The sequence below is a fragment of the Babylonia areolata genome, chromosome 8, assembly GCF_041734735.1.
Source record: "Babylonia areolata isolate BAREFJ2019XMU chromosome 8, ASM4173473v1, whole genome shotgun sequence".
In the NCBI taxonomy this organism is placed as follows: Eukaryota; Metazoa; Mollusca; class Gastropoda; order Neogastropoda; family Buccinidae; genus Babylonia; species Babylonia areolata.
The window spans coordinates 15,550,310-15,562,809 of record NC_134883.1 but is presented as its reverse complement, the minus strand read 5'-3'; the positions used below and the strand labels follow the sequence as shown (position 1 = coordinate 15,562,809).

The 12,500-nt window shown below is 45.3% G+C and overlaps 1 protein-coding gene across 8 annotated transcripts in view; it reads left to right on the top strand.

Moving 5' to 3' along the window:
• LOC143284569 (uncharacterized) overlaps positions 1-12,500 on the top strand; it is a 440,969-nt gene that overhangs the window by 362,246 nt on the left and 66,223 nt on the right. The window lies entirely within an intron of this gene.

Sequence of the window (12,500 nt, the reverse complement as noted above, 5' to 3'; positions counted from 1 at the left end):
AGTGTGCAACCATAGAGGATTTAAATGTATATCAGCACTCCTTTGGAATTTGAGTGTGCAACCATAGAGCATTTAAATGTATATCAGCACTCCTTTGGAATTTGAGTGTGCAACCATAGAGCATTTAAATGTATATCAGCACTCCTTTGGAATTTGAGTGTGCAACCATAGAGCATATAAATGTATATCAGCACTCCTTTGGAATTTGAGTGTGCAACCATAGAGCATTTAAATGTATATCAGCACTCCTTTGGAATTTGAGTGTGCAACCATAGAGCATATAAATGTATATCAGCACTCCTTTGGAATTTGAGTGTGCAACCATAGAGCATTTAAATGTATATCAGCACTCCTTTGGAATTTGAGTGTGCAACCATAGAGCATTTAAATGTATATCAGCACTCCTTTGGAATTTGAGTGTGCAACCATAGAGCATTTAAATGTATATCAGCACTCCTTTGGAATTTGAGTGTGCAACCAGAGTACCTATTGGTGTTTTTTTTTTTGTGGTTTTTTTTTTTAACTATCTGGATGTTCTTTGGAAGTGCATGGATGGCGTGTATACTGTGAGTTATACAAATTTATTCACAGGATGATTGTGTCCCTTCAGGCGAAGCCTTTGTAATGGAATTTTTATGAGGCTGAAGAATACTCAGTAACTGATGTTGACAGTGCTGCAGATTTTCAGTTTTGTACAACGCACAACGGGTGTACGGTGTAAAGGTCTTAGAGGGTGTGTGGCCCAAAGACTGAGAGGTGTCAGTAGGCCTTAAAAAGCCACAAGGCAGTGGTGTGAGCAGGCCCTTAGAAGCCGCAAGCTTTCACTCAAGGTAATCTTGGTGAGCTTGCTTAGTTCCCTTGAAGTGGGAGTCGAACCAGCATTTCGGTTTTTTGAATACTGGATGGGTTTAGCGAGGTGATTACTGTGCGCATGACAATTGGTGCGTGAGTGTGTGGTTCATGCATAACGTGTGGAATATGTACGAAAGTGTGTAGAAAGATAACTTGAATAATAACAGTTGTGTGTGTTGCACTTAAGTGTACTGTTGTCTGTACTTGGTGTGGTTGAAAGTGAATTTGTTAAGTCAGATAGCCATAACATATTCTCCTCACTTTACCCCCACACTGTGCACGTGACTATATATATATATATATATATATATATATATATACAGAGAGAGAGAGAGAGAGAGAGAGAGATGTGTATATATATATATATATATATATAGAGAGAGAGAGAGAGAGAGAGAGGGGGGTGTGTGTGTGTGTGTGTGTGTGTGTGTGTGTGTGTGTGTGTGTGTGTGTGTGTGCGTTCGTTCGTTCGTTCTTTAGTTTAGCGTCTTTTCACTATCAGTGATATTAGACGATTAAAAAGAAACAACCAAAAAACAAAAACAAAAAAACGAAAAAAAAACAAAAAAACAAAAAAACAACCCAAAAACAAAAGGGGACGGGGGGCAAGGGAGGCGGAAGGGGGGGGGGAGAGGAAAACAGAAAAGGTAGAAATCTACCAAAAAAAATGCATACCTAACATGCAATAACATTTAACAGTAACAGTTCAATAATGATAATCAGAAACCATTAACACAATTCTGAAGAACATGAAAGGAATGTAGAAATAGGGCTATGAACTAATGCCTGTGAAAGTTCGACCATAAGAACCTCGTCAGAAATAACTTTCGAAAAATCATCTGCAGAGTAGTTTGTTCTCTCTGAAATACTTGGGCAAGAAGGTACGTAACTGCTGACAATGAAACAAACAATGATGCAAGCTGAACTGCTTACCACAGATGCATGTAACATTTTTACGTGTGTGTGTGTGTGTGTGTGTGTGTGTGTGTGTGTGGTTTCACTCTAACTTTTAGTGTAATAGTATCTCACTCACATGTTTTTTTTCCTTTTTACATGATAATTGATGTGTGCAAGGTGATCACTGAAGGGTGTGTCAGTTGTTCGTGTTTTTTTTGTGTTTTTTTTTTTTTTTCATTTCTTTTTTTTTCTCTTTGACATTTGCTGATGGGTGTCTTAAGTGAGCCGAAAGAGAATTTTCTGTTTTAGTTGAAGCAGACAATAAAGTATTTCGAATTGAATTGAAGGCCTAAGCACTGCTGGTCAGGCATCTGCCTAGCAGGCGTGGTGTAGCGTATATGGATTTGTTCGAACGCAGTGACGCCTCCTTGAGAATCTGAAACTGGAACTGAACTAGAGACAGGAATGAAAAAGCAACTTAAAAACAAACAAACAACATCAGCTACTTATCCTGACTTTCAGTCTGAGGGTCCCAGGTGTGGCTGCCTACCTGACATGGCGGGGTGTAAAAACCGTCATACACGTAAAAAGCTCCCTCGCGTACATACAAGTGAACGTGAGAGTTGCAGCAGCCGACGAACGAAGAAGAAGAAGACGACGACGATAAAAGAATAAAATAAATAAATAAATAAATAAATAAAACACACGCTCTTTCAAACACTCTTTCCAAAGCCCAGTCAATGCATCAGTCAAGCGACCAATCAACCAAGCAGCCACTCAGTCAGTCTAAACAAAGAGCCTTGATCACTCAGTCAGTCTAAACAAAGAGCCTTGATCACTCAGTCAGTCTAAACAAAGAGCCTTGATCACTCAGTCAGTCTAAACAAAGAGCCTTGATCACTCAGTCAATCTAAACAAAGAGCCTTGATCACTGTCAGTCTAAACAAAGAGCCTTGATCACTCAGTCAGTCTAAACAAAGAGCCTTGATCACTATCAGTCTGAACAAAGGGCCTTGATCACTCAGTCAGTCTAAACAAAGGGCCGTGATCACTCAGTCAGTCTGAACAAAGGGCCGTGATCACTCAGTCTGAACAAAGGGCCTTGATCACTCAGTCAGTCTAAACAAAGGGCCTTGATCACTGTCAGTCTAAACAAAGAGCCTTGATCACTCAGTCAGTCTAAACAAAGAGCCTTGATCACTCAGTCAGTCTAAACAAAGGGCCTTGATCACTCAGTCAGTCTAAACAAAGGGCCTTGATCACTCAGTCAGTCTAAACAAAGAGTCTCGATCACTCAGTCAGTCTAAACAAAGGGCCTTGATCACTCAGTCAGTCTAAACAAAGGGCCTTGATCACTCAGTCAGTCTAAACAAAGGGCCTTGATCACTCAGTCAGTCTAAACAAAGGGCCTTGATCACTCAGTCAGTCTAAACAAAGGGCCTTGATCACTCAGTCAGTCTAAACAAAGGGCCTTGATTACTCAGTCAGTCTAAACAAAGGACCTTGATCACTCAGTCAGTCTAAACAAAGAGCCTTGATCACTCAGTCAGTCTAAACAAAGAGCCTTGATCACTCAGTCAGTCTAAACAAAGAGCCTTGATCACTCAGTCTAAACAAAGGGCCTTGATCACTCAGTCAGTCTAAACAAAGGGCCTTGATCACTCAGTCAGTCTGAACAAAGGGCCTTGATCACTCAGTCTGAACAAAGGGCCTTGACCACTCAGTCTAAACAAAGGGCCTTGACCACTCAGTCTAAACAAAGGGCCTTGACCACTCAGTCTAAACAAAGGGCCTTGGTCACTCAGTCAGTCTAAACAAAGGGCCTTGATCACTCAGTCAGTTTAAACAAAGGACCTTGATCACTCAGTCTAAACAAAGGACCTTGATCACTCAGTCAGTCTAAACAAAGGGCCTTGATCACTCAGTCAGTCTAAACAAACACACACCACACACACCACCACACACACACACACACACACACACACACACACACACACACATACACACACACACACACACACACACACACACACACACATGTCCAGTACAGGTCGGAGGAGTCAGTCCTTCTCCCCTCCCTCTGTCTCTGTCTCTGTTGGCAGTGTGTATGCAGTCTGTGTCTTGTGTGTTGGCCACGGGGATATTACGGTACGGAGCAGTTTCCCAGTCGCCTATTCCCGTATTCCGTTTCGCCTACTCTTGGATCACACAGCCTCTGTCTGTGACCTCTTGAGAGTTGGACTCTTTGTCTTGTTTTGCCGCTTACCCGTCAATCCTGTTTGGCGTGTTCAGCCTCAGTGTCTCTGTCTTTCTGTCTGTCTGTCTGACACACACACACACACACACACACACACACACACACACATGTCCAGTACAGGTCGGAGGAGTCAGTCCTTCTCCCCTCCTCCCTCTGTCCCTGTCTCTGTTGGCAGTGTGTATGCAGTCTGTGCCTTGTGTGTTGGCCACGGGGATATTACGCTCCGTTTCGCCTACTCTTGGATCACACAGCCTCTGTCTGTGACCTCTTGAGCCTCTTTGTCTTGTTTTGCCGCTTACCCGTCAATCCTGTTTGGCGTGTTCAGCCTCTGTGTCTCTGTCTGTCTGTCTGACACACACACACACACACACACACACACACACACACACACACACACACATGTCCAGTACAGGTCGGAGGAGTCAGTCCTTCTCCCCTCCTCCCTCTGTCCCTGTCTCTGTTGGCAGTGTGTATGCAGTCTGTGTCTTGTGTGTTGGCCACGGGGATATTACGGTACGGAGCAGGTTTCCCAGTCGCCTATTCCCCGTATTCCGTTTCGCCTACTCTTGGATCACACAGCCTCTTGTCTGTGACCTCTTGAGAGTTGGACTCTTTGTCTTGTTTTGCCGCTTACCCGTCAATCCTGTTTGGCGTGTTCAGCCTCTGTGTCTCTGTCTGTCTGTCTGACACACACACACACACACACACACACACACTCACTCATACTCTCATAATCTCTCTCTCTCGCTCTGTGTCTCATTCTGTCTCCGTCAAACTGAGTCTCTGTCTCTGTCTCTCTGTCTCTGTCGCTCTCTCTCTCTCTCTGTGACACATACACAGTGTGTGTGTGTGTGTGTGTGTGTGTGTGTGTGTGTGTGTGTGCATCTACACATCAACAGCAACAACAACAGCAACCGGGTACATTGGCGACTCTGGAATTGGCGAATCGGGATCACCAATTTCGACAGATTAGATAGATAGATAGATAGATAGATAGATAGATAGATAGATAGAATGCTGTGATAGAGGGAAGAGAAGAAAATGCAACCCAACCACACCTCCTCCGCTTCTCCTCCCTACCCCCACCCCCCACCTCCCTCTTCTTCTGGGTTTTTTTTTTTTTTTTTTTTTTTTTTTCATACTATCAACATTTGAAATTTCTTTCTCACGTACAACATAATCTCCTCTGAACACAGCAGGGACAAAGAAAATGAGAAGAAAGACAAAAGGAAGAAGAAGAAAAGACAACAGACAGACAGCGGTGTCAGGGAGGGGGTGGGGGGACCCTATTTGAACTCCCTCCTCACGTGCCACATAATCCCCCCCAACATGACGGACAAATAGATAGATAAAAACAGATAAGTAAGTAAATAAGTAAATGAACGTGGCGAACGCGAAATGGGTTATTGGGGGGGGGGGGGATGTTTATTTCACTCCCCCCACTTCCTCACTCCCCAACTTATTCTATTCTTGGGGGTGGGGTGTTAATTGTTATTTGTCACTAAAGATGGTTTTAACTTTGTCAGATACCTTCTGCTCTACCCTGTCTCCCATTCCCCCACCGCACAATAGAACTGTAATCCCCTCTCCTACACCGCACAATAGAACTGTAACCCCCTCTCCTACACCGCACAATAGAACTGTAACCCCCTCTCCTACACCGCACAATAGAACTGTAGCCCCCTCTCCTACACCGCACAATAGAACAGTAACCCCCTCTCCTACACCGCACAATAGAACAGTAACCCCTCTCCTACACCGCACAATAGAACTGTAGCCCCCTCTCCTACACCGCACAATAGAACTGTAACCCCCTCTCCTACACCGCACAATAGAACAGTAACCCCCTCTCCTACACCGCACAATAGAACAGTAACCCCTCTCCTACACCGCACAATAGAACTGTAACCCCTCTCCTACACCGCACAATAGAACAGTAACCCCCTCTCCTACACCGCACAATAGAACAGTAACCCCCTCTCCTACACCGCACAATAGAACAGTAACCCCTCTCCTACACCGCACAATAGAACAGTAACCCCCTCTCCTACACCGCACAATAGAACAGTAACCCCCTCTCCTACACCGCACAATAGAACAAATAACCCCCTCTCCTACACCGCACAATAGAACAAATAACCCCTTCTCCTACACTGCACAATAGAACAGTAGCCCCCCTCCTCCCCCACTCCCACACCTCACAATAGAACAAAACCCCTTCTCCTACACCCCACAATACAACAGTAACCCCACCCCACAATAGAACGGTAAACCTTCATCCCAAACACAGCGATAGAACGGTAAACCTCTATCCTACACCCTACAATAGAACAGTAAACCTCTCTCCGAGACCTCACCATAGAACAGTAAACCTCTCTCCCAGACCCCACCATAGAACAGAAAACCTCTCTCCCATACCCTACAATAGAACAGTAAACCTCTCTCCCAGACCCCACAATAGAACAGTAAACCTCTCTCCCAGACCCCACAATAGAACAGTAAACATCTCTTCTAGACCCCACAATAGAACAGTATCTCTCTCTTCCAGACCCCACAATAGAACAGTAAACCTCTCTCCCAGACCCCACAATAGAACAGTAAACCTCTCTCCCAGACCCCACCATAGAACAGAAAACCTCTCTCTCCCAGGCCCTACAATAGAACAGTAAACCTCTGTCCCAGACCCCACCATAGAACAGTAAGCCTCAATCCTGTTCCCCACAACAGAACAGTAAGCCTCAATCCTACACCCTACAACAGAACAGTAAACCTTGCACCTCAAAATAGAACAGTAAGCCTCTCTCCCACAGCCCAACAATAGAACAGTAAACTTCTCTTCTACATCATCACACAATGGAACGATAGCCCCCTCTCCTCTACCTGACACCCCACAGTAGAACGGTAGCCCCCTCTTCTACACCCCACAATAGAACAGAACCCCCCCCCTCTCCCTACTCCTCCCCCGCACACACACACACACCCACACTCGACAATAGAACCCTAAACACTGACAAGACAGTGATAGACACAAGATAACAGACTGATGAGCGTGGTAGTAATTCCTGCAACAAGGGAGTAAAAGAGAGGCAGCGCGAAGTGCCTTTGCCACGTCGCTCAGAGGCTGACCCACTTCAGAAAGGAGGTCAGCTTCTCAATCTGACACAGGCATGTTTTTTAGGGAGGGTGGAGTGGGTTGGGGGCGTGGGGTGGGGGGGGGGGGGGGGTGGAATTTCGGGGTTCGGAACATCTCTAATTCTTTCTGTCCTTCTCCTCTCCTCCTCATCCTCTCTCTCTCTTCTTTCCTTACCCCCCCCCCGCCACGCGCACACAACAGACACGCGCGCGCGCTCACACACACACACACAAACACTGGAACAAACACACACACACTCTCTCTCTCTCACTCTCACTCACTCGCTCACTCTCTCCCCCCCCCCTCCCTCCTCCACACACATACACTGGCAAGTGTGCCATTCTGCCTACAAAGCCAAAGGGGGAGGGGGAGGAGGGCGAGAGGGGGACGGAGGGGGGTGTGCGAAGAAGAGAGGCGGGGAGAGGGTTGGTGTTTCGAGGACTCGCCAAAATTGACGTCAATGTCCAGTTCGCCTGTTGTTCCAATCACGCACGCACACACACACACACACACACACACACACACACACACACAGAGGGTGGGTGCCAAGGGAGGGGTGGAGGGGGGGGGGGGGGGGGTGGCGGTTGGGGTGGAGCAGAATTGCGGTGTAAGCAATATTTTCTTTAAAATGGAAAAAGAGACGTGGGCATTGGTTCTGTACAACCTCATTTTCTGTACGCTGTTTTGTTTATTCATTTATTTGTTTATTCATTTATTTATCTTTTTGTTTGTTTGTTTGTTTCATTCTTTCTTTTATAATTTGGTTGCTTATTCAGTCATGTTAACATTAATTAATGTATCTTCGTCTTTCTTCTTCTTCGCTCGAGGCCTGCAACTCCCACGTTCACTCGTATGTACACGAGTGGGCTTTTACGTGTGTATGACCGTTTTTACCCCGCCATGTAGGCAGCCATACTCCGCTTTCCGGGGTGTGCATGCTGGGTATGTACTTGTTTCCATAACCCACCGAACGCTGACATGGATTACAGGGGAAGGGGGGGGGGGGGCAGATTGATATTAATCTAATGTCTTTAAAGGGCAGCAATTAATTTTATCCTGATTTTTGTTTGTTTCGAAGGGCAGCAAAATTATGATGGTGCTGCAGGGACGGATTACTTTTCAGAGGCATAATTAGATACGTGTGTGTGTGTGTGTGTGTGTGTGTGTGTGTGTGTGTGTGTGTGTGTGTGTGTGTGTGTGTGTGTGTGTGTGCGTGCGTGCGTGCGTGTGTGTGTGCGTGCGCGTGTGTGCGTGTGTGCGCGCGCCTTTTTTTTCTGTGCAGTTAGATGCAAAGAATAAAGACAGGGCAAAATCAATGCGTTGCAAAGAAGATCTATCAGGGAAGTGTCCAAGTTTTGATACTGCATGCTGCTGTGAACAAGCCAAGTGTTTTATCAGTTGAGGGCCACCCCTAGAGTAACAGAGTCTGTGTTTGTGTCGAACATTGCTTACTTCCCTGGCGGTCATAAGTTGTAGTTGATAATCACCCGCACACTCACTACTTCCACACTCTCCTCTTCTTCTTCTTCTCATTATTTCTTACTTGTCAGACTAAATTAGTTTTACACACGCGAACATTGATTAGGAAATTTATTTTCAAGCATTTGTTGTTTCACGCTTGCATTATAAAGCGTCTTGAAAAAAAAGAAGAAGATAATAAATCATTAAATGAAATTTACAAAAACAGTTCACGCGTCGTGTAATTATTGAAAACGAAAAAAATTTGAAAAGCCTGTTTAACTTTTATTCAGCCGTTTCTTGTGTGTGTGTGTGTGTTTTCATCTCACGGGATATCTGTCCCATCAATGTACGTGTCGACGAAACACGCACGCGCTTCCCCCCCCCCCCTCTCTCTCTCTCTCTCTCTCTCTCCCCTCCCCTCCCCTCCCCCCACTCTCTCTCTCTGCAGGAGGGAAAAATTCAAATGCCATCCATCCGTTCTTTTGGTCACGTCAAGGCCGTTTGAGCGACGAAATTTGATTGGTTCAATGGCCTGCTCCTCACCCTCCTGCTTTGCTTGCTTGCCCGTGCACAGCGCCCTCTGTTGGAGCATTTTGTGTGATCGATGGATGCAGTTGTCGGAGTTGGTGGAGATTTTCTTGTTTGTTTGTTTGTTTTTATTTAAAGGTGGGATGTTGTTTTTTTGTTTTTGTTTTTTTCGGGGGAGGGTGTTTTTTGCTGTGTGTTTTTTGTTGTTGTTTTTTTTGGGGGGTGGGGGGGGGGGGGGGGATGGGGCTTGGGGGATAGGAGTGGAATGGAGATGGAAAGAACGGAGGGAGAGAGGTGATGGGGGAAAGAGAGGGAAGGAAGGAGGGAGGGGGAGAAACGAAACGAAACGAAACGAAACGAAACGAAACGCAATTTCATTTCTAGCTCTGCTGCTGCTGCTGCTGCTTTCTTCTTTCTTTTTATTTATTCATTTATACATTCAGCTCTCAAAGAAGAGAGAGGGGTAGTGAGTTGTTGTTGTTGGTTTTTTTGTTGTTGTTTTTTTTGTTATTTTGTTTGTTTTTTGGGTTTTTTTAAAGACGCTTTGTTGTTGGTCTTCTATGTATTTATCTGCCTCTGCTCTGTGTGTGTGTGTGTGTGTGTGTCCCTCCCTCCCTCCCTCCCTTTGCCCCTTTCCCGCACGCTTGCGCGCACACACACACCCATAATCAAATCTGAGAAGGTGAATGCGCAAATGAAAACGATCCACTACAGCGTATGTATTTCTTTCTTTCTTTCCTTTTCTTTCTTTTTTTTTGATTAAAAAAAAATTACGCTATTGAGAATGCGCCCCTTACATATTGTTGATGCCATTCTGATTGTTTCTGTGGAGGCGAACACGCGGATAGTATTTTTTTTTTTTTTTTTTTCATCTTGTTTGTCACCTGGTTGCTGATGTTGGGTGGTGTTTTTTTGTGTTCTTTTTTTTCTTCTTCTTCTTTTTTCTTTTAATATATATATATTTTTTTGGTGGAGGGAGGGTTGGGGCGGGGGGGGGGGGGGGGGTAGGCTTTTTGTCTTCTTTTGCGACGAGAAAAGCAGTTCGATGACATGCGATGTAGTGCTGTGATGTGCACTGTTGTGCTGTGATGTGTGTTGTTGCACGAGTTTCTTATGTGCAGTGAACAATGTCGTGAGAGAGAGAGAGAGAGAGAGAGATTCACATGATAAACTCAACACAAACACTCAACACTGAATTTCACTCAGCACTTTTTTGCACGATTTCCATGTGTACAGCGAACAGCGTTGTGTGTGAGAGAGAGAGAGAACTGTAGGATAAACTACACACACACACACACACACACACAACTTTTTCCCCAGCAGTACCAAACCCGAATGTGTGATGTTTGCGGCAACTATCCACAGTTTTCCCCCTCCAGACGGAATGAGCAGTGCTCACAACAAGGCGTGGACGTTCACTCCGTCAGTCACTCACAGGGGAAGATGTGTGGATGCAAATGAACATATCTTTCGTTCTTGTTGTTTGGATTTTTATAAAAAAATTTTTTTTTTTTTTTTTTTACTTTTCTGTTTTTATTTTGATTGGTGGTGTTAGATTTATTTCAATGATTTTCAAAAATTATTTGCTTTGTAATTATTTCAAAATTTCTTTTGCTTGACCCATTTTCTCTCAGCTCGTGGTGGAAGTGTTGATCAGTTGCAGTATGATGCAACGTTTCATCATCGGAGGGGCGTTAATTTCTCCTCGCTGGATGATGTCGTAGTTCTGTCACCCCCCCCCCCCCCCCCCCACGCCCCCCCCCTCCGCCCCCCCCCCCCCCCCACACACACACACACACACAAACCCAACCCCCTTCCCCCAGTGAGCAATGAAATTAGATGGGCTTCAATTGGGCCACCCCTCCCCTCCCCCTCAACAACCCCCCAGACCCCCAACCCACCCTTCCCCCCCAACCCTGCCTCCCAAACTCCCCACCCTTTCTTTCTCCCTGCCTTGCCTTTCCCATGCATTGCCTCTTATGCGTTTGCCTCGCCACGCCTTTGCCGCAGTGGCTGAAAGGTCAATGATCTTCAATGATCTGTGTGTGCGTGTGCGTGTGCGTGTGTGTGTATTTGTATTTGTATTTGTATTTCTTTTTATCACAACAGATTTCTCTGTGTGAAATTCGGCCTGCTCTCCCCAGGGAGAGCGCGTCGCTATACTACAGCGCCACCCTTTTTTTTCTTTTTTTTTCCGCGTGCAGTTTTATTTGTTTTTCCTATCGAAGTGGATTTTTCTACAGAATTTTGCCAGGAACAACCCTTTTGTTGCCGTGGGTTCTTTTACGTGCGCTAAGTGCATGCTGCACACGGGACCTCGGTTTATCGTCTCATCCGAATGACTAGCGTCCAGACCACCACTCAAGGTCTAATGGAGTGGGAGAAAATATCGGCGGCTGAGCCGTGATTCGAACCAGCGCCCTCAGATTCTCTCGCTTCCTAGGCGGACGCGTTACCTCTAGGCCATCACTTGTGTGTGTGTGTGTGTGTGTGTGTGTGTGTGTGTGTGTGTGTGTGTGTACGCGCACAGGAGTTTGTATTTTGACAAATGAATGTGTACGGCTTGGCGGACCCATTATTTATATCTGTGACTGCTGGCTACACAACTGCTGTCCGTCCGCTGGAAGGGTTCTGTCACGTTTCGTGGATGTTTGGGATTGACCAGGGACGTCGGTGACTGAACAGCTCGTGTGGAGGGGCGGAAGGTGGGGGATGGGTAGGGGGGGAGGGGGTGTATTTTGTTGTTGTATTTTGTGGTGGTGGTTTTTTTGTGTTTTTTTTTTTTTGGGGGGGGGGGGTCACTTCGACTAGATTTTTTTTTTTTTTTTTTTTGGGGTGGGGGCGGGGGGTGGGGGGGGGGGGTTCTGCTTGGTTTAAACAGTATTTTATTTGGAACACGTCACAATACAACACAGTTTCAGATGAACAGGACAACACGAAAATGTTACATATAAAGTCCTGTCTTTTTTTGTTGTTGTTGTTGTTCTACTTATTTTGGACAGTCTAGATAGCTTTGACATTTTTCCGTTTTATTTTTATTTTTATTTTTTTTTTTTGTTTATAGATATAGTTGGTGCTTTCCAATGTTATTTTTATCTTTTAGTACACACACAAAAAAAATTCCTCGATCTGGATAGGTTTGGGGTTTCTTTAGTACTGGGTTTATGTTTTTAGGTCAATTTCGGTTTGAATAGTTACCATTTTGGAAGTTTGCTGACTAGATCTTGAGTGGTCCTCTGGACGCTAGTCTTTCGGATAAGACGGTAAACTTTGTCCCCGTGTGCAGCGTGTTCGTAAAAGAACCCAAGGCAACAAAAGGGTTGCTCTGGCAACATTTTGTAGGGGGAAAAAAATGGCGCTGAACTGTAGCGA